A 27,457-nucleotide genomic window follows, 5' to 3' on the forward strand; every position below is an offset into this window, starting at 1 on the left:
CTGTTCTGGCTGTTGCTATGTATGGATGTATATATGTAGGAATCAAATAATGTTACTCATTTTTTTCAGAGATGGTTGGGCAGATTTAAGTAATTTTATACTCAAATGAACCTTTAACCTTGTAAAAAAAATTAAAATATTTCCTAAATTGATGGGATTTGCGCTTTTCGTTCACTGCGACCCAATAAAATCCTCTTTGACCACGTTGGACACTTACAACGGATTCAGATGCCTCGAGGAAGTGATAAAGTCACTGAATTAAATACACGCCTCTTCCTCAGCAACAGCTGGCTTCATTTTTACAAATTTAGACTCAAAAAGTATAGTCTCCACAATTGCTATTACAGAATTTTATTTGGATCGGAGTTGTGAGTTGATCACACATGAAATTCGCTGAACTTTTCTGTCTTTCTCATAAAAGAAAGGTTATTCAATCACACAGAACATCGTCTTTTAACCCAGGCCAGCTACTTCACGTATACGGTAGATGGTAGGTATAATAACAACTCAAGACATTGTCTAATAACATCAACAACAACAAGCCAATAAATCATAGTTTGGATAAGAGAAAAGCTCAATTACACCATTAGGTGGATTAAAAAAGGTTTACAAATTCATCCATCACTTTATACCTGTGACACGGGCAATTTACAATGCATTTACAATACAACCAAATTGCACTGTAAATGCATAAAGGCACAGCCGAAATATAGCATTATCGCTAGCTCTGTATATGTATATAAAGCTGATATAACGCATACATGTTTCAAGGATCCTTAAACTATTTATGCATTATATATGAATTTAGTGCTATTATAGAGCTAATATGAAGCTACTGTGATGCTAACATAATGCTGTGAGTTTACTCTTTGCGCATTTCCTCTTGAGGCAGAATTACTACAGGAAAATAGGCCAAAAATAGGCTAAAATATACATAACACATAATTTATAAGAAAGTCAATTGCAGTTCTGAGCACTATTGCAATTTTCTTCCTTTTTGTTCATTATACCGAAAAGTAAAAAAACAGCGTTATTAAAGCATAGTGGATAATGACAGCGCATTGACGCTGTTTAATAGTTTGAGTAGTGCCTATAAGAGGATTTCAAATTCGACAGTTTTACATTGGGGCATATAATGGCATTGCTAATGCAGAAACCGGGCTGTCAATCTGTGCACAGTTATAGCACAATATTTCGCCTTTTTGGCAATATATAAGCAGTATATCAGAATATACTGCTCATCGGCTCTATATGGTTGCCCTATATGCAGATCTAAAGCAAATATTAGGCTACGTTATAATTCTTATTGGTTACTTGGACTATAAAGCATAGTACATATCACATTGAAAATCTCGATGCATATCACAGTGCCCTTTCGTAGCCTCTACATTAGCCTACTATCAATTGTCCATCGATCACATCACTAATGCGTATCTTTTTTCTTCACAGGTAAAAATCATTCATGGAACAAAGCATGATTCAAGCAAAGGTATTTTAATCAGATTATCACTTCTTGATTTCAAATAATTATTTGCCGTCCTTGCCATCCATATGTATATACATTGTTATCCTAACTCGTCCCAACATCCGTGCACGCCATGGACCCACACGTGATTTCACATCCCACATGGCACTCCCGTACACCTGTCTGTCTGACGGTATCACAGCAGCGATATAGCGTTTGCACCAATTCTATGCTCTCTCTCTCTCTCTAGTCGATCCCGCACCATCCGCTATCACTGCTGCCTACCGTTCGTTACTGTGCGGCAGTGGGTGGTGTAGTTGCAGAACAGAGTCAAGTGTCAGGTAGAGTACTTACCTTCAGCCGAAGCACGAACATCCTACCGAACCGACTGAAGCGGCAGCGACTGTGCAGAGAAATAGCGCGAGAGAGCTCAGAACAGCCTAGCTAGACGCAAAGGTGGCGGAAAATCTCTCCCATTCTGCTCCTGCCTGACCGAACGGCGGTGTGACGACGGAGGAAAACGTGCTTCGCTGGTGCTTTCCAGTTCCAGTCTTTATCTAGATTCGGTTCGACTCAGTTCAGTTCAGATCGGTATCCCGAGTGGACAGGATTTCCTAGCGCTGGGTCTGGCTTTAGTCAACAGTAGTGGTTGATATTTCACGGATTTTTGCCTCGTTGCCGTTTCCAACGAATTGGAAGTGATCCTGTGTGAAATCTCACAGGTGCGGAAACGGGATGCTGTGTGTACTTTAGGATTTCCCAGGACCTTAGCTCGTCATTATTGCGTCGGGAGTGTGTAGGTGTATGTGTGGCGGGCAAATGTGCGGAAACGCGGTTTGACGATACAAAGAGACAAGTTAGAATCACCTTGTATGCCAAACCGTGTTTGTTTATTGCTTCAAACGAATTACCGGAGATCCGATGTATGTGATTTCGTGGACCCGCATGCAGATGTGCAAATAATTCGGTGTAATGTTCAGTGTAGTGAATGTAACAATCCCTTGTGTAATCCAACCACCCGTTCATTTGTTCTAGATGACCTGTGGCAGTGGAGGTGGTGTGGAATAGGGGTTCTAATTTACGACGAGATAAGATTGGTTTGGTGTTAAGGGGGTGTTGGATTTTATTTTCGGTGCCACACATGTTCATGAATTATGCACCGATTTGTGATGCAACCGAGGGATTAAAAGACGCTGCACGTTGGTTGCTCCAGTCACCAGCCGAGATGGAGACGCATTGCTGTATGCAAATGGTGCAATCCATGGAACAGCCACATAAACCCAGTGTAAACAAAGAAGTTAAGAGAGTATACCATATCAGTGCCTGTTGTTTTCTGCTGTCGCCGCTGGCATACGAAGGCGATGTTGCAACTCAGTGAGATAGAACGGAAAATTCATTCCAGAGATAACTATCGCAGTGTGATAGGAGTAACAACAATAGTATCATCATCGTTGTGATTATCGTCATCGAGGAAGCAAGATCATGACCGCCATGAGCCTATATGTATCTCTAACTTCACCTTTCGTTCATATCACAATTTATCAGCCAAGTCGCCCGGGATTTTCGATATATCCCACATGGTACTTTTCTCGTTGCGTTAGAAGACAATGTTTCTTCGTTAGTGATGCGTCGTTCTTTTTTTTGCTGACTTGAGTCTTGGGGTGATAGTGCTATTTTTGGGTGTGGACGCTTGAAACCGGTGAGCGCGCCGCCGGGGATGGTTATATGAATTCGGCAGTTATTTATTAACTTCGCGAAGTCATAAATAATCGGTCTCTCGTGTTTTGCCTATTATTCTGCGGCGGTTCTTTGCATAAATTGAAAATTATGGCGGAATAGGAGCTGCTTTCAAATTGCGTATTATTGTTAATATTTGCGGTAATACTTGCTCGGTGTGTGCGCTCGTGAACAACCTGTTTCAAATGTTTATACAGAACTTTTCGGAAACAATACCGCAAACAATGTTATCTCACAATGTGAACGAATTTACTGTTCCATTTCTATGCTCAAATGATGCTTCATTCGAGTTTTGAATTAACACAATTCCTTGGTGATGTGGATGTTTGCTTTAGTTAGTACATTGATTTCACCATTTTTTCACTTTATTATTTAATAAAAGTTGCATTAGAAAGGAGCGACTGGCAGTAAAAGTCGCAACAACAGAATGCTTCATGAAACCCACTTCAATGGAATGTAAAATTCGGATATAAACATCAAGTGTAAATATCGGACTGAGATCCTTCAGAATAAGACCTTACTCGAAATAGTCTGCAAAAATAAATCTCCATCATTATAAAAGGCGGTTAGCCACTTCATGCCCATGTTGTTTATAAACAACTTTTTAAACAGATACAACTTTTGGTTTCGATAAGATTTGGTAACAAAAACAAGTAAGAGTGATAACTTTTTTTCTTCAAAACAGCTATGGAACAGTTAGTCAATTCAGAACCGGTACGGTCAGAAGGATAGTTTGCATAATGGCTGAGCTGGTCCATGCGGACGACACGCACTCCATGGTAAACGAAGATCGGTGGGCGGGTATGAAAGGTTATTCGATCGCAGTGTCATGTCATCTAGTATCTCAATTTGTGAATCTTTTGTAACACGTTAAGATTGGTGGGACAGAATATGTTTTGCATTTACCTCGCTTCTGTAATGATCTTAATTTCCCCTTTAAACTGGTCTAGAGCGGAATAAACGAGTATTACAAAGTGTTCAAGAAAATGTCCATATTCATAACCTTGGCGTTTCTGTTCGCGACGTGAATTATTGATGTTTGATGGATGAGTAATTCAATGATCTCGACTCTAGTTAATTTATTCAGAACAAAATACTTTAGTATATCGACTATAATACATATATGAATAATAAGAAAAATACACTTAGCTTTGAAATAACATCTTTGAAAGACCAACTTCATACTTCAAACCTTTTTCAAGTTCCCTAGAGTCCCTCGTACGAATAGAGAAAACAAAAGTTAAATAAGAATGTAAATTATGACACTAGTTTACAGCATTTCTGAACTCAATTAGCTGGTTGTTAATTTTAAGGCAAAATCGTATACTGAATCCGAAAATTTTACAGTAGAATAGTTTTCGAATTAAAGTAAACAAATGAATTTCACATTGAAAATAAAATATACGTTTAGTAAAGTCCAAATATCTTCGGTTATAGTGCATCGAGATGAAATAGGGTAATTTGGGGAGAGATGCCGCATATTTCTAAAAATCGATCCTGCATCAAAGTAAATCATTCAATTTTTGCTGAAATCATTTTTATCAATTGCGACAAGTTTCTAAAATACTGTGAAATGGTTTTTGTCATGAAAAAAACATTTTACAAAAAACGCTTTTAATCCATTTAACAGTGTGATTATATACTTCTTATAACCCTTATCGCTTTCTTCGGGTATTATATCGATTGAGAACATTTAGAACTTGATGCTTGGCGATGTTTTTGATAACACACACTACATGGGATAGTGGCAGGACTCACAGAATCGCTCAAATTAGCATAGGACAATATCAGTGTAAGAAATCTCAAAGGTTAAACCAATTTAATGGAAAAGCGGAAAAATGGCCCATAAAATAGAAATACAAACGAATTATTGCAAATGCTCCGTTAATAACATATATAAATTCTTCAATCAATGCATTTTTATCGAAGGAGATATTTAACATTACATGCGGACGAAAGATTTATATCATTTCCCATAGCCAGAAATAAGAACAAATTCATTCAATGTATTAATAGCGCCAATACGGTTATGTTTAGGTCAATAGTATCTTCGAAGAATTTAAAGCATACAATAAGCTTTTTTTAGTATTGTGATTTTACTGATTAATCCCCCTAAGGGTGCGATATTTTCATAAATTTTCTTGGAACTGATTGTATTGAAATAATGACTTCAGCAAATTTGTAGCTCTTACTTTTGCGAATAACTTTACTGAAAACATCAAATACATATTTCGAATACTTTAAAAGTTATGGCTTGTTTGTGGATTACCCTTTGTCGCCTATTTATTGTTCAATATAGTAATAATCCATTTAAATGAGCCAAATATTAGTTTGATAAAACGAATTTCATTTCATTTTTCAATCTATAACCGCTAGAATAACCACCGAACAATTCCAAGTTGTCTAGATAGAATTCGATCACTTATCGGTGCAAAAATTTTCATTTTCTCGAACGTTCTGACTTATAACCATCGGATCGATCTGAAACATATCTCGGAAAATGAAAAGCGAAATGAATAACTCCAAGCAGTGGTGTAGTCAAGAGGATGCTTTGGGGTTTAAACACCCCCCCCCCTCACCCAAAAAAATTGGATAGAAGTTAAAAATTCATTGATGCTGACTGATTTAATTCAGGAACTTTGAAAAATTGTGGGAATGCGGTGTTGATCTGTAACTGATCTATTGGTCTTGATCTCACAGTTGTTTAATAACATCAATATCAAATACTTGCCTAAAAACATTCCAATAGAAACTCATTCCAGAGTTCTGAAATCAATCATAATCATAATTTCCTATCATATTGAGTTCAGTTTTGAAGGGGTGTACTGTAATATGGATTAGGGTCTTTTTTCAACAGGAAGCGAAATTCGAATTGATTTAATGTCTATGAAACTTAGAACTGCTCACCGAAAAATTGCATAACTTTCAACATTTGCTAAAAATGAAAAAAAAAAAACGAGAAAACCACATAATATAATTTTATAACTCGATAAATATAATTTTATAACTCGATATAATCCATATACGTAGTATTCATGCCAACAATATAGTTGTTTTAAATGAAAGTCTCAAAAAATTCGCCAAAGACAGGAACTCTGTTACAATTTTTTGAAAAACTGATTCTCCATAATTTTCAAACTTCAAATATGGCGGTTTCGTTATTATGCCATTCTATATTCTACACTCGTCCACAAGAAACTTCTTCGAATACTGCCTATCTATTATAATACATTGAAGACCCGAATTGATCAGCCCCCAATTTTATCAGCCTCATATGAAAATATGCTAGGCTCTAGCAGACAAACAAAGCTGAATTTGAGTAAATCCTTTCTTGATCATGTTTTCCTTATCTTAAAGATGCAAATATGCAAAAATTAAAATATCTATTTTTTTTAATTTTTGCGCTAGAAGATTATATTAAAAAATCAGAAATGGTAATTAGACTACATCAAGGGAAGTGAAGAATATTTTAACAGCTTTAGTTTATTATGGAGAAAAAAATGTCGCGATTTAGTCAATGTCCCCATTTTGTCAACCTAAAATACACCATGGAGATGATAAAAACAGATCTTTACTGTATTTATTATTCACAGTAATAGGTACATCCCATTTTTTGAGGATATTTTCTTTCAATTGCATCGAAATACACCAATTTTTATGTAGTTTTTAAGGGGTTATTTTATCGACTTCTTCCAAAATTCGGCGAACCTATTCCCATTCGTGTGATAGTTTATGTTGCAGATAGAGAAAATTCATAAATTTTCAGCTTTTCCTACACAATATTACAAAAGCTACTTATACAACTGTTCCTAATAAGATTATGTAAACTATAAAGTATTTGAAAATTTTTAATGGAAGTGACGGAAGGTTATCGAAAAGTTTCGTGAAAAAGAAAGTTCCAGTAATGATAACGATTTTCCCTAACGGGTTTCGAGAGTTTTTTATTTGTTCTTTGGCATTAGGATTAGGGATAATAATTCAGATCAAAGATATTACTGGGAAGTCATTTTTAGAAAAAGTCGATATCGAAGTAAAGTTTGAACTATGCACACATGCATTTCAGAGGTAGCGAGATATCAAGAAGTGAAATTTCAGTGCTTAGTTCTCAGCCGCGTTAGGAATTTGAGTAAACGCTATTGAGTATGAACGTCAAATCCATTCGAAAGTTTGTTGTTCGATTTTTTTGACTCAGCACAACAAACATAACCCCTTTAGGAAAATTCGGTTACATAATATTGGTCTACAAAATCAGAAAAAAAAAAATTTGGTGCAGGGTTGCGATAATTTTTAGGGTAAATCGGGTGCGCTGAGCTCAAAAATGACCATAGTTTTTCCCGCCGTGCTCCCGTTTTTGAGATTTCTCCATAAATTTGATTTTTTTTGTAGTCAATGTAAATTTTTTTTCTAAATTTTTCGAATTTGCAAACTGTATCAAATCTATTATTAAAAGGTACTACAAACACCTAACAAATATTTGGATATCTGGAAAGGCATATTGAATACTGTGAAATTCGAAAAAACCATGCGTAAACAAAATAAAATGCCCCTTTTTTACGAAAATTTGACATTTTGCAAAATTCAAAATGCTGCCATTTCAAAAGTTCTCAATGGATTTCGATCAACAATAGCTGTAAGCGTCTTCTTTCAGAAAAAGTTCAAGCTAAACAGACGAAAATCGGCTGAGTTCTGATCATTTTACCTAATTGAAGAAAATCTTCAAAATCAACGCTTTTTGATATTACTACAGACACGACAAAAACTTCAGAAAACCTATTAAAAATAAATGTTTTTTATAAACTTCAATGCTTTGAATATAAATTAAAAGTCATAAAGTAGTTTTATTATCACATTTCAAAATAGCCTAAAAATATTTCACTTTGTAATAGTTATACTATAAACAAAAATACGGAGTTCAAGAGTTAGAAAGAGACAGCGAATTGATTTGGACATACTCAATCTGAATATGAAGTCATAGTTTTGTTACTTTTGGTCAACTTACATAACCTAACTCAATTATATGTTCGATGACGTTTGCGAATGTAATTTCGAAAAGGGAATAGGAACGACCAGTGATCACAGAATATATTTTATTTTATATATGAACATTTTTATTATATCATATCAATATAGCAAATTAAACTTTTTTTTGTTGGAGCGAACCACTGCGACCAGTATTTAGATCTATTGTGGTATGCCTCTTCTTTAATCTAAGTGTACTTTCTACTATGACATATCACTATTTATGAATGATTGTCATTATTGAGATACACTTTCCAGTTAGGCACACCACTTCGCATGAAATTTATTACCTGCTTGGGATTTACAATCCAAATATTAAAAGGCTCCAATGTTTCTTTACCGAGGACTCTTAGTCTGCGTTGTATCAATGCAAAGCATTCGCAGAGCAGATGCTCTGATGTTTCACTTTCAGATCCGCAGACGCGGCATGTATCGTTTGTAAGCTTACCAATTTTTTTAAGATGGTATTTACTCGGACAGTGTCTGGTAAGTAGTCCTGTCATGATACATAGTTCTTTTTGTTTAGTCTAAGCAACTCCAGACTTTTTTTTCTCGTTGGGTGAGATAAATTTCTTTGATTGTCGTAGCTGTGATTTTCCACTTTTTCAATCCCATTTTGAGGGCACTCGATGAGAATCCACAGAATGGTTCTGGGCCGATAAAATTAGTGGAGGACCCTCTTCTTGCTAGCTCATCGGCTTTTTCGTTCCCTGCAACGTCACTATGTCCTGACTATCTAAGAAAATGCAGATATTTGGGTACCGTTATTTTCTTGTCAGACATACGTAAGTGCATTCTAGAATGGCATATATTTCTGTTTGAAACATTGTCGGCCAGTATCCCATGATTTGGGTCATTCTTACGCTGTCTCCGTGAAGACGCCTTATTTCTCATTGAATCAATTTTGTTTCGGTGAGCTAGGCATAAAGTACTGAATATAAATACCTGTTCGTATTTACTTCTCGCACATCCCAAGAAATATGCAGGCTACAAACTCAAACGGTATCACAAATGAAACTTCAAGAACTATAGAGCTGAACTGCCAAACGCCTTCGATCGTAATGAAGTGAGGTGCAAAAAATGCGGTCTATTGTAGCGCATTGCGCACATAATAAGTGCGACTAAAAGTGCGGAAACGCTTATAAAACTGCACTTTTACATTGAATTGTCTTGGTGTCTATTACGCACTTATGTATTTTCCAACGAGGAATAAGTGCGCCTCATACATGAGAACGATTCAATGTAAAAGCACACTTTTATAAGAAAAATCGCACTTTTATGGAGTCCAGTTTTAAATGCCATCAATAATACAAATAAAATATTTTAAGGTTATGTTAAAATGTGGTCATAAAACTGCTTTGACTTTTAATTTATATGCAGAGCATCGAAGTCTATAAAAAGAAATTTATTTTTAATAGATTTTCCGAAGTTTTTGTCGTGTCTGTAGTAATACCAAAAAAAGTTGATTTTGAAGATTTTCTTCAATTAGGTAAAATGATCAGAACTCAGCCGATTTTCGTCTGTTTAGCTTGAACTTTTTCTGAAAGAAGACGCTTACAGCTATTGTTGATCGAAATCCATTGAGAACTTTTGTAATGGCAGCATTTTGAATTTTGCAAGATGTCAAATTTTCGTAAAAAGAGTGGCATTTTTTTTGTTTACGCATGGTTTTTTCGAATTTGGCAGTATTCAATATGCCTTTCCAGATATCCAAATATTTGTCAGATGTTTGTGGCACCTTTTAATAATAGATTTGATACAGTTTGTAAATTCGAAAAATTTGGAAAAAAAAATTAAAACTGACTACAAAAAACATCAAATTTATGGAGAAATCTCAAAAACAGGAGCACGGCGGGAAAAACTATGGTCATTTTTGAGCTCAGCGCATCCGATTTATCCTAAAAACTACTATCGCAACCCTGCACCAAAATGGCTGTCGACCAGTGTTATTGAATTGGTTTTAAAGGGATCATCCACAAACAACCAGCAATAATGTCGATGATGGTAAAGATAAAGACTTTGTGTTTTCAGCAAATTTGTTGACAAAGGCGCAACTTTAACGAAGACATAATTTTAATATGTGCGCTTGCAAGAAAGTTGGTAAATATATCCCACTTTTAGGGAGATTAATCATTAAAATAACTACACAATATGAAATGGCTCATAGAGTCGACAAATTCCTCCGAAGACGTCATTGATCCAAATTTAACGATTTAGGCGTAATTAATAGATCGCACGATTTTGGCAGAAAAAAACCACATAGGAATAACATACCTTACGCGTGAGACTAAGTTCGTGAAAATCGGCTCAACCATCTCTGAGAAATTGATGTGTTTTTTTTTTTTAATTTTGAAAGATGGCCATTTTTCCGGGAACTTCCCGAACCGTCTACGGTGGTCAATGTGGGCCGTCAGTAACCTAGAACGGCAAATGCTAGATGTTTGGCTCCTATTTTAGCAAAAAAAATCCTTTTTGCATTTATCGCAGCATCGGTTTGAGTAGGACTTTGCTCTGTGACCACCCACAACCCTTAACTCAGCAACCAGAAGTCGGATCGAAATAATATTTGTAAACAGTTTCTAGGGACGTAACACCGTTCATTTGGCACTAAGTTTGGTCAAATCGGTCCAGCCATCACTGAGATGTAACGGTTATTCTGAATTTGAATACTTCCGCCGGGGTTTCCGGAACCGTCCATGGTGGTCAATGTTGCCAAAGAGACTTTGAATGGCTGTTAGTGACCTAGAACTACAGATCTAAGCAGTTGTTGGAAAAGTTCACCTTTTAACATTCATCGCAGTATACGTTGAAATCGGGATTTGCTGCGTGGTCGTGCTCATCATCCGGTTATTCCGGAACAGAAAGTCGGATCAATTAAAAATCGATTACGATGGGTCAGATCTGGTCAAGGCTGCGAAAATGGCAACAACAGGCGAATTTTTTTTTATCAAATTTTGCGTCAAACTATTTTTTCCGTTTGTATATAACCTCTTACATTAAGCAAAATGAATTATGAGCCCATAAAAATTCCATGTCTGTCATTTATAAATGTTTGTTGATGCTTCTTGCATGACCTGAAAATGACTCAAAGACCGTAAGGTGATAAAATGGTAAACAAAATCCATATTTCAACTTTTTGCATGGAACCACATTTTTCCATCGCAGTCTAATTTAAATTTGATGATATTTCTTGAAAATTTAAAATGAATTTGGATTAATGCTTATTTTTAAATGTGTAGTAATGAAACAGAAATAACTTGTAACGTGACAGATCAAAAATTCGAAAAAGTTTTGTGGACCACACCAACAGTTTGCATACAATGTCTAACCTACATTTTTTCTTACTACTTGAGTCTACTTTTTGAGACTGCATTGTGAAAACCTTCAAGTTTTATTCATTTTTTAGAAAACACAGTTGATCTTATGTGACGTGACAGATGTTTTCTGCTATAAAGCAATTGCATCAAGTTTGATTCAATTACGTCAAAAATGGTGACCATCTTCGATTCTGATGAAACTTTTTACGTTTCATCTATATGTGAGACTAAATATTTTGTATTGTAAAACAAATAATTTGTATTCAAGAGTACTATTTAAAAAGGGCGTACGAGATCTTGAATACACTACTTTTAAAATATATACAGTATACCTCGATTTAACATACCTTCGATTTAATATATTTCGATTTAACGTGATTTTTACCTCGATTTAGCCTACATGCAAATTTTTTTAATTTTTTTTAATGTCAATGTTACTAAAACGAAATGTTAAGAATCAATATCAATTTTATTCTATGATCCACTTCCAATGCTTAAAGAAACATAATTTATTTTCGTTTTTTCGCTAGATTATGTTTAAGATTCTGAGATACAAAAACATTCTTTTTTTGATACCGCACAACAAAATGAATACACGAATTTGTGGTTCAAGTTATTTCCTGATAATAGTTTTATGGGTTTTTATGTGTAAACTATGGAAGGTGTGATGAAAGGTATAGAGCGGTGACGAGATATTGGCGGACGGTGAGTCCCACTAATAGGCATTGGGGCTATAGCGGTTATTACGAAACTGTTGGAAATTTGTAATGAAGTCATGACAGATCCTCGATGTTAACGCATCCAACTAGAGCTTGAAAGAACGTAAGCTCGATAATATCTTTTATCAGGCTGTATTGAACAGGTGAATTTCTCAGTGCATGTGGACATTTTTCAAAAAAAAATCGTTATAGATCGACTCCCCTTGCAAAAAAAATGCAATAGACGATAATGATGGAAGACTTCCTTCAATGTACGACTCCTGCTAAGCTCACGGTGTTTATTTATCAATACCGGTGCCGGTCATTACTTATATGATTTTTGTTTGAAGCGAAACTGAGTCAGTTTCTATCCCCAACTGCTGTCAAAATGTATGAACTGACAGCAGTTGGGGTTAGAACCTGACTCAGTTTCGGGTTCAAGCGAAATCGCCATTAATGTAAACAGAGGAAGCACACAAAAGCAAGGTTAGTCCGACACTGATTGTGATTATATTCCTAATATATTACTGCGTATTCTGTATATCTGTATATATAACTCTCAACAACTGCAACGGGTAGAGAATGGTCGTTAGTAGAGATTGGGATTCGAATAAACTGTATTGGCATTTGTGTACGACTTAAGATGATCGAAGACTCTGGATACTTGGCCCCCAGGAGTACCATAATAAATGTGCACGTTTAAATAGAAATCTAGGAGATAGATCCAATAAATAAAAAAGGAGATAGATCCAAACAAATGAAAAGAAGATTTCCGTCTTTGTCGCCTGTTACAACGTGGGAGCAGGAAATCAGTGGATCAATTCTTGGCTTTAGACATCACATGCTACGCGGCTACTTTGGAGATCGATAATAGTGATATCCACATTCTAGTGAATTCCACCTCCTCGTCGTCCATAAGGATTAAACAAGTTTTTTTTAAATATTTTTGTATTGTAATTAAAATGTATTATTCATTCTGATGAGTTCGACTTTTAAATTGAGGTATTGTATCTGTCGTGCACAAAATGATTTAATCTAACTTTTTCCTCAAAGAGAACTATATCGCTACAATGGCTCGATTTGGTTGTTTTTTTCTGCAAGTAGAACTCCTGTGCTTACAAAACTTCGTGACTAGTCGTTTGCTCGTGAACTCAAGTTGTGTTCTCTTTTTGAATTCTGCGATTATCTGACGGACTGGTTGGTCTACCAAGATAAAGATGAGACAAAATAGAAACACAAATTTTCTTACTAAAGTTAGGCATTGTGCTCTTCATGCACACAATGGTTAATACAACATTGTTGATGTTAGAAAAAATCTCGTTAAAAATTTAACTAATACTGCACTGCTAATAACACTATTCTTATAAGTTATCCAGAATTCTGAAAAAATTTGCGACGAATTTTATGAAGTGAATATCTGTTAGAATTGGCGAATACTTGGCAAGATTAAGATAAATATTAGGGTGGGGCATTGTTATATGGAAAAACGTAATCTTAACCTAATCAACTGAGCACAGCACTTTTTTGGTTCCGTTTGGGGTCCCAAACAACTGGGCAAAATTTGGGGTCGATTGGATTTGACCCGGCGTAGCGCATTGCGTTTGAAATTTGTATGGAAATTAGTATGGGAAAACCTACTTTTTTGCATTTTCAATTTTACAGACTACAATTTTTCCTGCAGTATACCAGCAACTAGATAGAAGTGTAGTCCAGGATATGCTGAACAACTTTGCCGAAGGATCCATGGTGCTAGAATGTCTCTACAACAAGTTATAGCTATTCAAAATTCGATAGATCGAATTAATTGCCAAAAATCATTTTTTTTTCCAACACTGCGGGTGTAGCAATGATATTTCATATAGCATACCAAAATAACATCATATACTTTACATTTACCACATTGGTATGTTTGGATGAATTATTCAAAAGCCTTAGCTCAATTTCATGGGCGTAGGTAGTTTCGCAGTCATCGTTACTATTATGCATGGGGCATTGTGCAAATGTTGTAAAATAATTCATCTGAACATTTCAACTCGACAAGATTTCAGTTATTTCAGTTAGAATTTCTATATGTTGAAGCCCCCCCCCCCCTCCCTCTCCCCTCACTACACCCTATTGCGAAACTACATACGCCCATGAAATTGAGCTAAGGCTTTTGAATAATTCATCCAAACATACCAATATGGTAAATGTAAAGTATATAATGTTATTTTGGTATGCTATATGAAAAATCATTGCTACACCCGCAGTGTTGGAAAAAAAATGATTTTTGGCAATTAATTCGATCTATCGAACTTTGAACAGCTATAACTTGTTGTAGAAACATTATAGCACCATGCATCCTTCGGCAAAGTTGTTCAGCATATCCTGGACTACACTTCTATCTAATTGCTGGTATACTGCAGGAAAAATTGTAGTCTGTAAAATTTAAAATGCAAAAAAGTAGGTTTTCCCATACTAATTTCCATACAAATTTCAAACGCAATGCGCTACGCCGGGTCAAACCCTACACAGTTGTTTGGGACCCCAAATGGAACCAAAAAAGTGCTGTGCTGAAAAAACGATCATTTTGCCCCACCCTAATAAATATGTTGTTTATGTTCAGAAGAGCAATCTAATTGTTTAATTGTGAATATGTGGTTTCTATGTCACTGTTAGGTGGATACAGTCAGTAATATCCTCGTAAATATTTCGCATGATGAATAAAAAAATAATTCTATTCGAAAACAAATATTTCTTTTGTGTTTTGATTTTACATAAAATTCGATTTAACGTACATGATTGAATCGGAAAATGTATGTTAAATCGAGGTATACCTGTAGTTCGGAAATCGAATTTGTACAGCATATGATAGCGAATTCTAGGGAATTAATTCTTCTGTGTGAATACTTTTTGGTGACATTCTTCAAAAAGAAAAAAACAAGAAAGTTGAAAAATACAATAATTTAACAAATGATTTTTTTGTTAACGCAGGCCTAAAAATAGAAGAAACATTTTTCACAACGACTTTAGGTATGCTTCTAAATTTCCTAATATTTTTCAGTCATATGTATTATTTTCTTATACACCATTAATACTAAATATCATTTCGAAGCAAAATGCTCGTAAGAAAAATTTACCAAAATATTTCGTTTTTTTTATTTGGGTAGTGAAAATACGCTCTTTTAATAAGTTACTCACAAATATCAAATGCTAAAAAACATAACGCGTTTTAAATTTCATTAAACAAAAAAGGTTTAAAATATAATGGCGTTGTGGAGAAAAAAAATGATTTTATAACAAAAATTTGAAACATATTTCAAAAATCTTTTAATTTTAATTTAATTTTTTTCTGTAGGGTTACTGCGCCCTAATTCATCTCAGCACCTCTATTCATCCCACCCATTTGTACACATTAGTTAGAGCAGTGTCTGCTTTCTCTATTCAACGCATTAGCTCAAATGGTGAGATGAATAAAGATGCGTTGTGCTCGACTTTTCGCTTCGCTCTAACGCGAGTATTTTACATTTTCCAAGCCAGATCTTTATTGATCTGCTTCTTCAGAACAAAGCAAAAATGTTGATACCTATTTAAGCGCAATCCAATCAGTGTAGGCCGAGTTATCAGCGAAATAGTGTGACATCGTGACTAATGAGATGAATAAGGGCACGTTAACCCTAAATAATTTAATTATAGTTATGTATTTTAAAATGTTTTTGCATTTCAAAATGCCTATTAAAATTGTCCTTCAAAATGCAAATGTTTTTAAGTTATTTTAGATTTTCTTTCGACATTGTGTTATTTCGCGAAACTACGACCTTTTCATAAGTTATTCACGTTTATTCATCAAAACCAATTTGTTTTTCAAAATAAACATGAAATTTTCCGTTAATGCTCAGTTCCCAGATCAAGGATGATTTGTGCGCGACTGTCTCGATATCCTTGCTCCAATAAAAATACAGAACTGTAATGTGACAGATTCTGGTTGTAACGTGACAGATCATCGAGAATACTCAATAAAATCGAAAAAAAAATTTCATATATTTCAAACTCTTCTTTGATTTCCAAGCTTCAACTTAAAACTGTGTTCACGCAAATTCGGGGGCCAACGGAACATACTTTTTCAGTTTAGTCGGGCAACCTTCAAACTCACAGCGAAAATTGTGTAGCGTGACAGACGTATCAAAATGACAATAAAGCGAAAACCGTTCGCGATAGAAAATATCTTTCTGTAGACAAAATGTGCGGCTTAGTGACCTTAATAATGTGAAATTGTGATAGAATCAGATTTTATCGTTTTTGCAGACTTATCTTATGAAATATGCGTAAACTTTTAACGTGACAGACAGAAGACTTGACCATCTAGACACGCAAATCCAAGTAATGTCCACACATTTTTACTATGTATTGCATCATTTGTACATCATGGTGGTACCAATTCATATGGAAATTTGCTGTGTGATCATGCTCTTCAACCCGTAATTCAGGAACCGGAAGTCCGATCAATATAAAATCGATAGCGACCGATGGGAAGGTTGTAGCTTTCATTTGTGCAAATCGGTCCACCTGTCTCTGAGAAAAATGAGTGAAATTGTTTGATACATACATACTTTTTCCGATATCGACGAACTGAGTCCAATGGTATAAGAGACAGGGCCCTGCGGGCCTCAGTTAAAAGTTCGAAATTCCGACCGATTGCATAACCTTTCTATATGAGAAAGGAAAAAAGGTAAGGGAATTGCTTGAGATATCCATAGTATCGGCCTTTAAGAGAATGTTTGGTTAAAAACACTATTAAGTGGTTACACCACTAGAATTTAAAAAATCGGTTTTTTTACTGGTCTAAAATATGCCTTGAGGTCTTGAAATGATATACCAAACAACCACAGGCGACAATCATTTTTAAATGTATAAATTTTCAATTCTGCCGCAACCTCTCTTATGTATACTCCGAGCTCATTGAAAATTTTCACCTCATTTTATTCGAAACCACATTTTTTGAGCTGGACGGAAACATAACTCGAACAAACGATTTTGGATCATTTTGAAATTTTTACAGTATATTCAAAATTGATTTCTGCAGGTCGCTGAAGATTTGGAGATGGAGGATTTCATCTTTTCATTAGTTAATTTTTTTTTCGATCAACTATTTTGTGTCGATTTCTATGACATTTTCATCGTTTTTTTACTAAAAAGAGCGCCATTTCGCGAAAAATCAATACATCGAAAAAATCCTACGTACGTCGGTGGTATTGTTATAAGGAATTGAAAAAAAACTTTAGTTTTAATCTCTAGGTTAAAAATTACGCGAGATTGATTTCCGGCCACGGACCCTTTCCAAAAAGAGGCGCTCACGGAAAAAGACTGCGCGGCCGCCATCTTGTGATAAAATTATTCGAAAAAAAAATTTTTGTGCTTCATAACTAGTATTATAAATCCCATTTGACAAGATCTCGATTCACCTCTTTATTACGTGTAGAAAAATTCCTGAAATATGCCTATTTTTTCGTGCTCTACAGTGCAGTGGGTTAACTCGTTAAAGTGTTCACGAGAATTGGTCGGTGTTAAGTCAGACCGGATTAAGTCGCAAAACATCAAAAAATGAGATAATGATAACACTGGCTAAAGAATTTCTTCATCTACATTCAACTTTTGCCAGATTTGAAATATGTAACCATAAACAAGAACTATGACAGAAAATAATTTGCAATTATAACGTAGAGGATGTTGCGATTAAAACTTTGAATCCGTTTTTCTCGAAATCAATATTTTGTCACTTAGTCCGGTCTGACTTAACACCGACCAATTTAAACCTAAATTTTATTTATTTTTCATTTATTTATTAAATATTTCAATATATGTATAACGACAAAAATCAATCTTTTTTAGGAAATAAAAATTCCTATGCTCAATTTGGTATCAATTTGGGACATTTCCAGCATTTGTTTCCCTTGATTTACGAGAAAACAAACTTTCACTGCGTAGACACACAGTAAGGCAAGTCCCATACTCCGCTCGCGACATAGTTTAGCCCCTTCAGCCATTTGGCACTGAGTTACACTTCGACTTAGAGAATCCAGATTTCGTCGCTTTCTACGACACGGGAACAGGAACCCAGTTGATCAAATTTTGTCGGATCTTCGCACTTCGCATCACACCGTAAACATCAGATAAGAGAGCCTCATCACCTTTTTGCAACCCTTCACAACAAAATTGATCAAATGACAGGAAGCATCACGAAAACTGGCAATCAAAACCACCGCCAACGCTTCCAGCAGTCAGGAAATCAAACCATTCCGCTATTGCGAATGCCACCAAAATGAAGATATAGCTTCCATTTCGGACTTCGCACGTTAGGCTGTCAGCTAAAGAAAACATAAATAAACTTTGCGCACGGTTTCACACCTTTCGCTAGCTGTACCTAGTTAGCGTTCTTATACCAACATTAGAGTGGTGCAAAAAAGCGGCGCTCCTACGGTTATGTCCCAACCGGATTTTAAAAATATTTTTAAGTAAAAACAACATATTCCAACTTCTCTTTTATTAAAATCTCAACCGGAACCGCTCGTACTTGAAGATTTGACAAATTTTGCAGTTTCAATGGTTTAAAAATATTTTAGTTCTTTACCGCATATGGATAAATGATGTAATCATTGCACTGAGTTTTATTTATTTAAACGTTTTTCGTGCTAACCAAGTTTTTAATAATCAGCACACAGATAAAATGCTTCCAAGAATGACCATATTTTCACTATATGTACTAAACTGAAAACACAAATTATTAAACAACGAAAATATAGATTTCGCATCAATATCCAGCGCTTTGAATCATAAATGTTCATTTCGGGCATCTATAATCATACTTTAGTGGAGAAAACATTTTTATCACATGCCAAATAAAAAGAGTTTGACAATTTCTCAATAAGAAATGTATCGATGTGTATTTTGGTCATTTAATATGGTTTGATATGGTCATTAGGGTGGGACAACAAATAGAATCCAGCTCCGAGCAACTTTTCAGGTACCATTTGGGTCCTAGAACAACTGTACAAATTCTTAGCTCGATCCCTGAAACTATATTTTTTCGGCCACTGTTTAAAGTTTACATGGGATTTTGCATGGGAAAATTACTTTCGCAAATTACTTCCTCCAAGAGTCACCCATTCCTTCCTAAAAATAAATCGTTATGTGGGTTTTATAGGCAATTTAACAAAGAAACAATGACTCGAAAACCACGAAACGATCTGACGCTTGAGAAAAAAGTTATTAAGCAGAAACCGATTGATGGGCTGACGATTGATAAAATATTCATTTTTTCTAGCACAACTGCTGTTGGTTTTCCAATTATGAGCAATTTTGTTTTGATCTTCTCTTAATTTATCTCAATCATTTATCTATACTGTTAGGCCACTTCACAAGAGTTTTGAGGGATAAATTGAGGCTACTTTTGTCCATATTCAGGGAAATTAAAATTTTTGTATATAATTCGACCGTCAGAAGCAGTGATGCTATGAAAAGTGAAATTTTCATCAATCTTCAGAACATCAATCGGTTTTTGCTTAATAAGTTTTTCCACAAACAGATCGTTTCATGGTCTTCTAGGCTTTGTTTCCCTGACAAATTTTCTATAAATTCTAAATCAGTTATCTATTTATTTTTAGGAGATAACGGGCGACTCTTGGAAGAATTATTTTGCAAAAGTAGATTTCCCCATTCGAAATCCCATGTAAACTTTAAACCGTGAGTGCAAATATATAGTTTCACCGATCGAACTAAAAATTTTCACAGTTGTTCTGGGAGCTAAATGGGACCCAAAAAGTTACTCGGAGCAAAATTTTATTTTTTTCATATAACCATGTCCCACTCTTATGGTCATTCTCACAGAAAATTCCCCATTATTTATTTGTCTTTAAATCGATTAATTTCATGATGTTTTTCTTTATGTTACTTTGAAATATGTACTTTTCTCATAATTTGAAAATAGAGTTCACCGAAAATGACAATTTTTTGGATATTTTAAGGATCCATCATTAAGCAATTCTGACCTCAATATGAACCTTTATAATGCATATCCATGGATATTGATGTAAAATTCATGTTTTTTGTGCAAAATTATGGGAATTCTTATTTAAATTTTTCGTCAAAAACCCACAAATAGCTAAAATGGCTGTAAAGGTCGCTATCTTTTCAAGTGACTTGTGCGAGTGGCTCCGATTAAAATTTTAATGAAAGAAAAAGCTTAAATATGTTATTTTGATTATCTTTTCAAAATCCGGTTGGAGCATTGTCGTAAGAAAAACTTTAGTTTCGTCCACCATAATCTACCTACATATAAAACGACTGGGAAATTTCAATAATTCCTCTCGGCGTGGACTGGTAGTAGTTATTCACACACATACATCCCCACAACAACAAAAAAACAAATTCGTGCTCAACTCGAGTCTGCCGCTGCTTTGATTACGAAGCGGTGAGCGCCTCACCACAATACGAGGCTGAGCTGGATGTGCAAATGTTAGAGCTTTAGAATATTTGTGCCGCCCGTGGGCCGGAAGTTTTCCACGCTCCCATTCACCAAACAGTCAGTGAAAACAGTCAGTCAGTTGTGATGAATGCATATTTCAACTAAAAATAGGAAGTAATCTAGTGGTAAGCGGATTTCCGGACTGCGAGAAGTGCTTAGGCGCATGAAGTATTCATACGGTGTGGGTGAGGTCTGGTACGGAGGCCACTTTTATGGCAACTGCCTGTGGCGAAATTATCATGAATAGGACAGAATCAGCGGGAATACGTCTCTATTTATACTGAATTAGAGCGGGATTACATAGAGGGTGTTTACTTATCATTTTTGTACTGAAATATAACACACAAAAGATCGTTGACAAGAATTGTTAATAGTTTATTTTTGATAGCGCATGTCATGTAATTTAATGTTCTAGAATATTTAAGAACTTTCGTGAATAACAAATTTCTTAACAACCCTGGTTTAATACAAAATAATGATCGTGACGAAACTCTGAACGTCGAATTCAAAAACATCATAATAAACATTTTGCAATCAATTGGCTCTAAGGGTCAACAGTTGGGTATGTATTTTTATTATCAAGTTCGCAAACGAATGAATAATTTACAGTTCAATCGTAAATCACCATATGTTCCGGAAATTTCTCGCTTCTCTTTTTTTTGCTTCCATAAATATAGCCTTGGTGATTTTATTTGAATTTCATTTCACGAGCACCTCCCCCAAGTGTCATAAAGCTCAGCTTCCGGATCGCAGGCCAACGGAAGCAGCCGTATCAGCTGCCACCGTTCCGCTTTATGCCAAACCATTTATTGAACAAACAACAACAATTAAGCTGATGAATAACGGAGCGCAGTCATAAATAAATAAATCCCTTCTATGCTAATCAATTATCATTTGCCTTTTCTGTCGGTTCCGGCATCAGTTGCAGCGGCAGCTGAGCCACATAAACACGGCAGCCACGCTAAATTGCCTTTTGTCGTTCGGATTAGGCGCTCCACCCTTAGTCCGATAGAGTCGTCAGCTATCATCATACCACACCGATCGCTCGTTTTAGTTCTAGCCTTGCTATAGCCATTAGTGCTTGCTGAACAAAGCGTCATACTTATTTCATTATATATGTAGGATAGCAGCATAACATAGTTGCATCTATGGCTGTAGCTACCAGCCATTTAGTGGCACTTTATAATCGTGGTATACAACATAGATAACAGTGCGTTTGCCGGCAGAGTGCCGCTTCCCAGGATGATAGCGGATTGAAGGAACAAACTACCGTTGCCAATCGAATTTGCTCGTCCATCTACGCGGGAAACACCCGCCCGAAAGCAATGCAGCAGCATATTCAAATCAAGCTTTTCAACTCGACTATCATAATACAACCACTTACCAGCGCGTCGGAACGTCATCGTCTCTGCCAGAGGTGATACGATAAAGCATCGTTCATCATCATCCTGCTGAGATCGGTCATCTTCAAACGTGCTGGTAGCTGGTCACGTGCCGGTTCCCGGTCCAGTTTTGTTTAAAAGCTATCACTTTTGCGTGCTGCAAGCATTACTTGCTTCAGCCACATGCGTGCATAACTTTTCCGCCAGCAGAAGACGCTCAATATAATTGTCGTAATTATACACCTAATCAATGAAACATTTGCCGTATCTTGGCGGGTTATTTGTTTGTGGCATCTTCCAGAGATTATCCGAACGGTAATACTAGGAGTATAATGGGCTTAAAGAATAGACTGCTCTAGAAAGCACTAACACGTATTGAGTTTATATAATAAAACTTGTTGCTTATTTCCAGTTTCATCTATAATTTTGTTTTTGTGTTTTGTTCATTGTATTAAAAAACTTTCTCATTTACATTTTTCCTACTTTTCCTCTGACACAATCTTGCATAATACTTTTCACCAAATTTTTAGCAATGATTTAAGTTTCTCTGCCAAACCTTTTGGATCTTTTCCACTGAATGAGCTGGTTAGACATTTTCATGCATTTTTTTATCAGATCTCAAAATCATTCAAATTAGTGATTTTTGTGACTGTGTCGAAAATTTTCTGTCTTATACCAACTCTTGGCTAACTTCGCATAGTAAGAAGAATCATGTTCTAGCCTAGGGCAAAAATTTCCTTCATTTGCAGAGCCATTGCAAAAAAAAAAAAATTATGTTAAGAAGTTGCCACGTCACAAAAATGATCGTTTTTATATCCATTTGTTAATTTAAAAATTTAATAACATTTGAATATGAAAACATAGCGTAGCAATTGTATCATATTTTAGAACTTCTTATATTATAATAAAGTTTAATGGCTTTAGCGTACTTGATTCTTTATAATAAACTACAAACGGATGAATATTCACTTTCTCATGTCTCAATGATGGGTGGACAGCATCCTGAAACTCAAATGTTATTGTTATTTATTCACAAAGGTTTTAACCTCAAGGGTCATTCGATTTTTTGGGAAGTACTATACATTTCGTCGGTGCACTGTTTGCGGGTTGCGCGTGGGTGTACCCCATTAGGCATAAATACAACAGGCATACGGACGTTAGGCATACATACGTTTGGCATACTGAAGGTACAACATAAAGGTATTTGGCAATAGCAGGAAAAATAGAAAAAAATCTCTTATATGTGGGTTTTTTTTATTCATTTCGTTTATTTGATAGGCACAAATGCGTTAGCCTGGCGGTGCCAAATTCTTTTGTTTTTACATTTTGAATATCTTAAAACTAGGAGGTTACAATGTTGTAATATTTTTTTATAAAAGAGAAAAAATTTACAGCTATCTTAAGACTAGAAAAAAGATTCTATATACAAGAGAGGGGGCAAAAGATTTTTTTATGAAAAATTTTAAAACAAGGAATTCAATAGTAATAGTTTTTAGGAAATATTTACACTTATCTTAAAACTAACAATATAGTTTGGTACACAAAAGGGTGAACAAATATTTATGAAAAATTTGGTTTTAAATGGTGTTTTAAAACTAGGGATACAATTCTATTTACAAGATCCCCCATCTTGTCAATAGTTTTAACAAGGGTAGAAATTACAACTATCTTAAAACTAGGAATACGGAATACAAATTTGATTTTTTTATCGGAGACTTATGCTTGGTCATTTCCAAAATCGGTGTAGAAGTAGTTGTATCAAGGACCGGGGAGAGAAGGCGTAGATGGTGACCGGGAGAGAAGAGCAAAACTTGCAACTTTCGGGCAAACGGGAGATCAGCGAAACAAATTAGCGCCTCAGTCTAGTAGGTCGGATTGGCGGATGGTATTCTTCGGGCCCGCGGGGAATCCTTCAAAAGTCATTGGACCTCGAGTCGCTCTCGCTTCAGTTTCCGTAGTGGTAAGGGCGACGGCAGTTACATAGTGGCAGTCTGGAGCTGATCGGTTCCACAAGGCAGGAAGAAACTTTTAAAAACGAAAAATAAAAAGAGAGGGGCTAAATTGGGATATTTATCGTTTTTATAAAAGTATAAATAAGGGACATCAGGGGACATTGGGTGGTCTACCTCGGGCCCGAAGGGAATCCTTTAACTGAGACCTGGCGTCCAAATACCCGGCGCATACCCAGACAACGTGCTCGATGTCGTGATAGCCCTCGTCACAAGCGAACAGACTGGTTGGACATAAGTCGGGACATTACACGAATAAAATCCCGACCCACATCCATCCCCCTGAACCAAGGCTTCGTTGATACCTTTGGGATAATCGAATGTAGTCATCGTCCAAGTTCCCCATTGCTCCACGAGGTTTGCCAACTGTTGAGCGTCCTCTGACGACAAATACTAAAAAATTCTTTGAAGCAGATTGGTCTTTCGTATATGTCACCATTTAATGCGCCCACCTTTGCTAATGAGTCGGCGTTTTCATTGCCCGGGATAGAGCAATGAGAAGGGACCCAAACAAAGGTAATCTGATAAGATTTTTCAGAAATTTGAAATCCAAAGTTTTGTTCATTTCTCATATAGTTAATTATTAAATAAATAAAATATTGGCCGGTACCAAAATTCTCAACAATCTGTTTAAATGCGACGAAGCTACTGCTTTAGGAGTGTACTCAAGCTGGATTGATTGCTGGTAAAATGTTGATAGCAAAACCTTTGTTTTATTCCGTACCTATGGCAGATCACATATGTAATGCATTTTCTTTCCAATTTAAAAAAAAAACAGTCAGAACGGTCTAGTAGTGATATTTTCAGACGACAATACGAATGGCTTAGAGGAGTTTAGGTCTATTTGATAAAATTATTTCGTTTTGCAAGGCTCACCCCTATTCATTTCATTGGTGATATGGCATATTTAACTAAATTTCTTTAGAAATCTTTTAGTTGTACTCGTGTTTGGATCCTTTTGGTAGTCTGGTAGGCCAAGGAAAATCAAGTTGCAGCCTTGCTTTTTATATCTAACATAATTATGGCCCGGTGTGTCCATGCATTAAGGTGGTTCAGCCTATCGACTATAATAGAAGTAGAGATATTTTCAAATTAAAAATAGCTTTGGGTTCTATAAGTGCTCAAAACAGAAATCAATGCAAAATTGTCGTTAACGTTAACGTTACATTCGTCGAAGTGCGTTGACGATGAACGATGAAACGCCAAAATCAACGCTGTTGAATTCAACGGAAAAATTATCGATTCAATGATATCGCGTTGAAACGATAACGTTATATTCAGCGCATTAACAACCCAAATGAAAAAAAATCTTTTCCTCGCATTACGGGCCGTCGATTCTCAATGCAAGGACCATAAAAGTGTACAGAAAACATCTAGAAACACAGTGTACATTCCAAAAATAGTGAAAATGGTTTTTCAGAGAAAAAAATTGATCCGAATAGTGAAAAAAGACGGCAATAAGAAAAATTGGCATATTCAAATAATTGGCGTTTCACCAGCGACTAGCGACTAGCAGGTGTCGCCCCAAATTTCTTCGTCCGAAAAATAGATGACAAACCAGCCGGTCGGTGCTCAGCTAATTGCGTCCGCGTCCCTCATCATTTTTTTTTTGGGAATTTCATCGGCGGTGCTATCTTTGAAAATAAGCTGCCTTGGATATTCGACTGTTTTTTTTGCTTTCTTATTTTATTGCAAATGAGTAGAGGTTTTTATTCTTTTATATTCGGGATTGCAGATATTTTGTCGCATGTAAATTTTGGGTGTTCGTTGATGTGATGGCACTGTAAATGAACACGTATCCGTCGGTCGGCCAACTTTTCTTTGGACTGAGCAAACTAACTTTCTATGTTTGCTTAGGGTTTATTTTATTTTTTTTAACTAATCCACAGAGCATTCAATGTGCTTAGGGAATGACTTCAATCATGTATAAGGCTTGAGAATTCACAATTCGCGAGAGGGATCGAGGACCGGTTGGCAATTACCTTCAGTTATGTCAGCGCGAAGAATAAGTATTTTACTGTCATGTTTATTGGTTGGCTTTCAATTTTATCCCATGTCCCCAGCGAGTCTAGGTCTATTGATGACATTTGGTCCTTAGACAGGCGACGACTGGGTCCCGTCGGTCTTCTGCCGATAGTGGTAGAATGAAAGGGTGCGAACGGATCTAGCCAAGAAGACAATACCGTACAAATGAATAGTTGTTCGGAGGCCGGCTTTAATGGGACTTTGATTTGACTGCATCAGGTTAACGATCCTCTGTATTTCCCTTCAGTATTCGATAATGTCGCAGTAAATAGTGATCCGGCCCATTACGCAGATAAGATTAGCTTTTCTAGGCAATACTCCCACGGTCGGCTGTGAGGAGTTGAAATTGCTTTTGTTTAGAAAACATAGGATACTCTTGGTAGATGGCTACCCAGAGTTTAAAAAGAACCAAAAATTAAACAAGATCTTCTTTTTCGAGCGATCGTGTTCTCGAAAACTAATTAAACTACTACCTAATAAACTATGCTTTACAGGTCGCATCGCTTGCATGGAGCGAATCCTAGACCCTATTCCCTTCCAAACCAACAACGCCGCGACACCTATGGAAGAGTCTGATGAACCTTCTTGTAGATTCCGCATTTTATTCAAACGATCGCCGAGTAAAATCAGCACTGACACGATAGAAACCACGAAAAAAAATTCGTTGCGTGATTGAATATTATTAAATATAAGCAGTGCTCCTTATAGCCGGTTATCCGGAGTTCAAATTACTTATTGTGCTAATCGTATCCATAAAACAAATGATAAATTTCCCAAATTCTCGGCCGCCGGCTGCCCAGAGCAATTATTACATGATAACGCTATTGGCACACCACTTATTCCTCGGTCTCTAGTAGGAACATGTATCGGACAAACATTCCTTCCTTTCCCAGAAGATCTGCATTCGGTCGTGGCCAGCGTCGGTATTGATCAGCATGCAGGGATCAGAATAGATTGTGCAATGTGGCTCATCATGTTATTCCCAAGTATGTTGTTCCAATGAACATTTTCCAACCTAATTTGGTTCTGGTCAATGACGGAGTAGCAACTGTGGGCGATCTCTTATGCTTATGCTTATGCTTGTTGAACTGGGAACGTGTCAACCGATTCACAAATAGATATATTTTCCCAAAAGTTTGATCAATTGCGCACATTTTATTTTAAAACGACTTTTCGGATCTTTTACCACATTCGATTAAACTTATTTGAAAATCGCAACCGAGCTAAAATCTGGAAATGTTTTAAATCTTTACAGCACAATATCGTCTTTGAAAAATTGTAAAAACTTTTCTATTGTGTGCGGTA

At 36.0% G+C, this 27,457-nt stretch overlaps 1 protein-coding gene across 17 annotated transcripts in view; it reads left to right on the forward strand.

The window, feature by feature from the left end:
* The window catches only part of LOC131679141 (A disintegrin and metalloproteinase with thrombospondin motifs 7-like), a 194,687-nt gene that overhangs the window by 16,638 nt on the left and 150,592 nt on the right, over positions 1–27,457 (forward strand). For 3 of the 17 annotated variants that reach the window (XM_058959748.1, XM_058959751.1, XM_058959752.1), the window contains exon 1: positions 2,031–2,113. The exons of 1 other annotated variant lie outside the window; for it this stretch is intronic. The gene's annotated coding sequence lies outside the window, so the exon portion shown is untranslated. Of the gene's footprint in view, positions 1–1,990; positions 2,268–2,876; positions 2,893–27,457 lie in introns of those variants that run through there. 13 more of the 17 variants (XM_058959737.1, XM_058959744.1, XM_058959738.1 and 10 more) reach the window with 13 other exon arrangements.

Source organism: Topomyia yanbarensis, chromosome 2 (genome assembly GCF_030247195.1).
Source record: "Topomyia yanbarensis strain Yona2022 chromosome 2, ASM3024719v1, whole genome shotgun sequence".
Taxonomy (NCBI): domain Eukaryota; kingdom Metazoa; phylum Arthropoda; class Insecta; order Diptera; family Culicidae; genus Topomyia; species Topomyia yanbarensis.